Source organism: Haliotis cracherodii, unplaced genomic scaffold, assembly GCF_022045235.1.
Source record: "Haliotis cracherodii isolate W230 unplaced genomic scaffold, xgHalCrac1.p SCAF_1, whole genome shotgun sequence".
NCBI classification, from domain to species: Eukaryota; Metazoa; Mollusca; class Gastropoda; order Lepetellida; family Haliotidae; genus Haliotis; species Haliotis cracherodii.
In genome coordinates this window covers 86,012,072-86,018,524 of record NW_027266264.1, presented here as the reverse complement: position 1 = coordinate 86,018,524, position 6,453 = coordinate 86,012,072, and the positions used below count along the sequence as shown (strand labels likewise).

Genomic DNA, 6,453 nt, shown 5'->3' with positions numbered 1-6,453 from the left:
ATCGTAGGTGTGAGATTTCATTGTGTTTGATGTAAACTGGGGGTATATTTGATACTTTTATGAGTTTCACTGATGTATTTAGTCACACCAACCATTACCAATATCATTTCAGATAGATTATCTGTAATCTGTTTCCTATTAGCAACTGATCTGATCCTTGTGAAAGGTGTATGTGTTGCCTTTAAACAAATGATATGTTCCCAGTTGACAACAGCTGATTTTGTCCAAGTAAATGGATAATTTTGTTCTAGTCAACAGCTTATTCATTCCCAGTCGACAGCTGATCTGTTCCCAGTCAACAACTGATCTGTTCCCAGTCGACAGCTGAACTGTTCCCAGTCAACAGCTGATCTGTTCCTATGAACAGCTGATCTGTTCCCAGTCAACAACTGATCTGTTTCTAGTCAACAGCTGATCTGTTCCCAGTCAACAGTTGATCTGTTCCCAGTCAATGGCTGATCAGCTCCCAGTCAACAGCTGTTCTGTTCCCAGTCAACAGCTGATCTATTCCCAGTCAACAGCTGATCTGTTCCTGTGAACAGCTGATCTATTCCAAGTCAACAGCTGATCTGTTCCCAGTCAAAAGCTGATCTGTTCCCAGTCAACAGCTGATCAGCTCCCAGTCAATGGCTGATGTGTTCCCAGTCAACAGCTGATCAGCTCCCAGTCAACAGCTGATCAGCTCCCAGTCAATGGCTGATCTGTTCCCAGTCAACAGCTGATCAGCTCCCAGTCAACGGCTGATTTGTTCCTAGTCAACAGTTGATCAGCTCCCAGTCAACAGCTGATCTGTTCCTAGTCAACAGCTGATCAGCTCCCAGTCAACAGCTGATCTGTGATGTCCTCATCTACAAGGACTGACGATCTCATTAATGGTTCAATTGCTGATTCCAAGCATCTTGTTCACTCACCATGAACACACACACATCCTGTAATCAATGAAATGATCAGTACTATTGTGGCGAGTGAAAGCGACGAGCATGTTTGGGCGTGAATTGCACGCCTATTGACCACAGTGGAGTCAGTGCTTGTGACTGCCTAGCCCAGGCATAAGCAGAGTTTGTGTAGCAGGGCTTAGGTGGGGGTGATTTGAGCCACATAACACTGATAATTTCATAGTGACTCTGAATAGCTGTGTAATGGGTCAGTAGCGTTGTGGGCTGGGAATGTTTCAAGCACAAGAAGTGTTGTTGAGTTTGATCTGATGTTGATATAGAGCTTCAAGTACATGCCACTGTCTACGGGTGTTGAGCTCACCTGGGAATATGTGTTGTTCGCTCGTCAATGGCAGGACGTGACAGGTAAGTAATGCCTCACATTAATCTAAAAACTTGGACCTCAATGGGGCTGTGATACTTACATGGTGAATGGGCATATTGACATTTGCTGGAAACACTGTAGGTTTACAAGAATTTTTGTCACAGCACCAGGTTGCACTGTTATAGGAGGTTTTATTTGAGCTCAAAGTACTGGGAAAGTTGTTTTATGTCCGTCATAAAAATAGGTACATTTTTGAAACCGACTTTTGATCATGTTATTTCTTACATATGCAATAAACTACGGTTATAACGAACTCAAAGGGACCACTAATTTTAGTTTGTAATAACTGTAGTTTGTTATAAGCATATATACTGCATTTTTCAACAAATGCCTGGTACTAAAACATAAGTTTGTTATATCGGTCAGTTCATTATAAGTGTGTTCGTTATAAACATAGTTTACTGTATAGGGAAAATTAAACGAAAGTTGTGCATTATTGAGCCTTGGAAATATTTTGGTTTTTGTTGTATTGCTGACCACAGATTCATTTATGTTAGTAACACTTGCATTTGTAAGCATGTATTGTTGTCATAGGTAAAGGTGTATGTTGTGTGGACCTGATTGTTTAGTTCTACTTGTGCCCAGCAGAATGAACTGTAGGACCGTGATAAGTGGGTCTGTTTAGGACTATCAGGTGGTGGTCACCGTTGTGCTTGCCACTCAACACTCTGGGGTATATAATTTGGATCAGCCGCCATGTAAGGTAGCTAGAAGGTGGACATTTTCTTGTTTTAGTACCTGTGTGATCTGGTTCTTACCCAGGGCCGTCTTCCACAAAGCAATCTTAGCGCTGTGACTATTGTAAGCCTGTCTTAAGGGACAAATTCAAAAGTTTGATGTCGGATAAAAATCTTAATTCCTTAAATTTAGGGGTGGGGGAGTTAATGGACCTACAAGTTTTCCATCCGTGGCAGAATCAATTTACCTGATTTCTAAATGTTTTGTATAGTAACTATACTAATCCCATCCTATTTCAATCATATGCTGTCAGGACTTGTCATAAATACAGCCAGACTTCCACAAGGTAGGGTTTTATCAATGCCGGCAACAGTAGTAAGTTGTTGTTTGTTTGTTATTTAACGTCGCACTAAGCAATATTCCAGTTATATGATGGCTGTCTGTAAATAATCGAGTCTGGACCAGACAATCCAGTGATTGACATCATGAGCATTGATCCACATTGGGATACGATGCCATGCATTAACCAAGTCAGCGACCCGGACCAGCCGATCCCGTTAGTCGCCTCTTACAACAAGCATAGTCACCTTTTGCGGCAAGCATGTGTCCTTATGATGATAACATTTCACAAAATCCTTAATAATGGCAAATGTCTACTTGTCCTTATGATATATTAACTATTGGGCAGTCTGGCAGGGACAACAAGAATAGTGCCACTTTCTTATGCTGAGTACATAATTCTGAAGTACCCACAGTTTGATGGCGTCAAGCCCAAGAAAGCATAACCATTTACACATAACACAGTGATTAGTGATGGAGTATGGTAAATATGGCTTGGAGGTATTGTGTGTTTAAAGATCAATGTTGTGTTGATAATTAAGGGTTAGTCAAGACACACATTCAAACATTATTGACATGCACTTGGCTCAAGTAGACATAAACATTAGTTGCATTTTTCAGCAAAAGTATGCCCTGGTGCATGTTTTATATGGTTAAATAGAGCCCACTCAAGGCATTGAGACAAAAGGAGGATTAATGTTTGTTAATGTTGTGAATCGCTGTAAATTCATCCATGAGTTATTACATAAAGGCAAACTATTGATCACTGGCGGATGATGGAACCAAGTTTGTACTAGTGTTGTTACTTTGTGGCCAGGGATGAATACAGCAGCAATATACCAATTGTCGATACTCTGTTACACCTCCTTATATCAACTCACACCAGATCGGCCTGTAGAGATCCTGATCAGTCGATGAATCTTTGTGGCGTAGTGACTCGACGTCACGGAAATCAATTTATCCATGAGATTATTTTGTTCCTATTTGCCAGATTGTCTTTGCTAAGTGAATGAATTGGTCCTGAAAAGTTTGAAACACAACAGTTCCCTGCCAAGTCCAATTGAAAAACAAACATTCTGGGATATCTTTATCAATTACCCGTATAGACTCTTCTGACAACTGTCCGAGACATTTAAATCCTGACCGTAGTGAACACATCTGTTTATCTGTCCTCCAGGTGATAAACCACAATCTGTATTTGATTTGTAAGAAATATTTGCCATACATTGACATCCGTTTAGGTAGGAATATCCCCCGTTATCAGAGATTAGCCCGACAGGATGGATTGTCCAGAGGTTGAGTGTTAGGCCTACTGGCCCAGGTGTGACAGGCATGGTGATTATAACATTAGCAGATCATCTCCAGATCAATCATGCTGTTACTAGTCTGTGATATCTTGGTAATACATAAACAGTCATTAGACATTGCATTTACTCCACAAGTTTGCTATCCAATATTTCTAATTTATTCTTTAATGGATTTTCATGGTCAATATGCCAAGATCCAAAACCATGGAAACAAAAGCAAAAGAAATTGTTGTCAGGGTTGGTTTAAAGTTCAGTTCCTAAGATCATAATCCTGAAATAAAGTTAGAACAGAAATTGCAAAATAAGATATCCAAAATAGGCCTATTTTTAATTGAACAATATTTGTTCTCTTTGTTGCCTTATATATGTCAATACATTCATCCACAATGCAAGAAACTATGTTGGACTTGGCATAGATAACGAACCAGATGGCTCCTAATAGTCTGTGTGAACTTTTCTGAATGCGTCAATGAATTAAAAGTATGAACTTAAAACAGAAACAAAATCAGAGCTTCAGATAACATTTTGAGCAATTGAGTTTTTACTCTAGGGTTTCTATTTTGATTGGCTTATTACATTTTTCATTCGGTAACCAATATTGTTTAACTCATCTGTTCATCGCTCTTTTGGGTATTTTCCCCATATTAGTGAACATTTTAAGATTAAAAAAAATGAAATAATGTTGTAGATGTACATGATAAGTGTTCTAAATATAAAGGCTTGACTCGGAAAGTAAATTAGCTTGTAATTGTGTTTCAGACATTAGCTCCCTTGTACGCATGCTGATTAAGCTTCATTGAGTATTTACGCATGCTGTTTTTATAATTTGAGTTATTTATTTAATGCTTGCGTTTCTGTATGCAGGTGAAGTGAAAGTAATCAGGTTTCGAATATTTTTTGAGGGGGTATTTTACGCAAATACGCTGCTTATCAGGGGTAGAAACTAACATATTTAATCTACTAGTCCCTATAGTGATAACATATAGCAAAATCTTTAAAAAGGGCAAATGTCTACTAGTCCTTTTGATACCTTAACTATTGGCCAGTTTGGCAAGGACTACAGGACCAGTGCCAAGTTGTAACGCTGCTTATCTGTAACTCTGAAAATCCAAGAATTCGGGTTTTATGCAGTCTCTCATAAGTTGTGTGACCAGTCATAATATTAAAAAATCACAGATAACTCATTTCACAGAGCTTAAACTATTTCATGCAAAGTTTGGTCAGGTCACATGTAAGTTTGCGTTTGGTGTATAGAAAATAATTCTTTCCATATTTAGTATTTTTGTTAATTATTTTGAGGTTGGTTGATCCGTATACCAGTGAAGAGAATGTATGACTTGAGATTGTTATATGTGTGTCCCCTGACTGTGTATATGATTACAGTTGAAGTACTGCGGGGTGATAAGGCACAACTGGTCTTGTGTGCACTACAACAGGGTAGTCTATACCAGCTGAATTAATCTGTTGACTTGCGACAGAGATGTTTTATGAGGGATTAGAAACTGTGGCCGATATCAGAGGTATCAGTAGTCGTGGGTGTAGGGGCAGGAATAGGAGATGTTTAAATACAACTGCTAAGTCTGTTAGGCTAGGATGATCCTCGGTCAAATAGGTCTCTTTTGAAAACTGTGTTGCCATTGTGATCGGTTAGCTTTTATATAGACACTGCTGTGTGATATATCACTCCTGGCTTGCCTGTGATTCGGATTTGATCAATGATTATATTCAGTTCATGTTGGTAGTGTAAGAGAGTTGTACTAAAATTTTCAATATTGCATTTAAAATTGGCATAGATGTTTTAGATTTTTGAAAAATTAAGTTTAAATAAAATGAATAAAGGTGAATATGAGAAAATGCCCAAAGTTTGTTTTTCTAGAGACATCTATAAAAAAAAATGAAGTATAAAGTAACAATGAAACGAATTAAAATCAGTATGAGAAAATGACAATTTTTGAAAAACCTTTTTTTGTATATTTCAGAAGTTGGTGTGATTACAATGTTTGGTAGTCATGTTAGTGTTGTTAAACCTATGGCACCAGTTCGTCATAATGTTACCACTGCCCCTCAGGGTTGAAAGATTCATGTATATGCACATGTCAGCCCCCTTATTAGCGACTGAACGGTCGCATATGCAACTGAATTTTAACATCGGCGCCATTATTTTAATTTTGGTTACCAATTTGGCTCCTTAATTATTGTCATCTTTACTGTAGAATTAACCGATGCATAGCTGGAAGTTATTTGCAAGATTGACAAGAGAAAGTAATGTCCGTATTCCATAGCACATTACCGGCATGTAAACACTGTTATATCACAAACTATGCTCAGTCTTAAATTCTTTTCAAATACAAGTGGGGGCACGGGTGGCCCTAGTCGTCTAAGGCGCCGCAATTCGCTGTGCATCCCTTGGGCATGCCAGAAACCTATGATTGTGGGTTCGAATCCCGGTTCGCCCTGATTATGTTTCTAGGTTTGTCAGCACCATACCCGTGCTCGTTGGTTTGACCGAGTGGTAAATGTCTGAGACCTGCATCACGTCAGGCTTTCCTCCCACTATAAGCTGACACGCCATGATATAACAGTAACTGGAATACTGTTAAAAGCAGTGTTGAACCCAACTCACTCACTCACTCAAATACAAGTCATAATATCCCAAGTGCATTTCACCTGAAGTCCAATTTTGTATCATAAGCATCCAATGAAAAGCGTTTGTGTAGCAAGCTCCATCCATACTGCACAGAATGCGCTATTTGTGTAGTTTTAACATAGTGGTAGTGTTTGGAGTAATGACTTTGATTTGCTGTTCGAC

General features: G+C 38.8%; 1 protein-coding gene across 1 annotated transcript in view; it reads left to right on the top strand.

The window, feature by feature from the left end:
- Positions 1–1,089: 1,089 nt before the first annotated feature.
- LOC139452468 (myosin-9-like) overlaps positions 1,090–6,453 on the top strand; it is a 72,201-nt gene continuing 66,837 nt past the window's right edge. The window contains exon 1 of the mRNA XM_071233998.1: positions 1,090–1,301. The gene's annotated coding sequence lies outside the window, so the exon portion shown is untranslated. The remainder of the gene's footprint in view (positions 1,302–6,453) is intronic.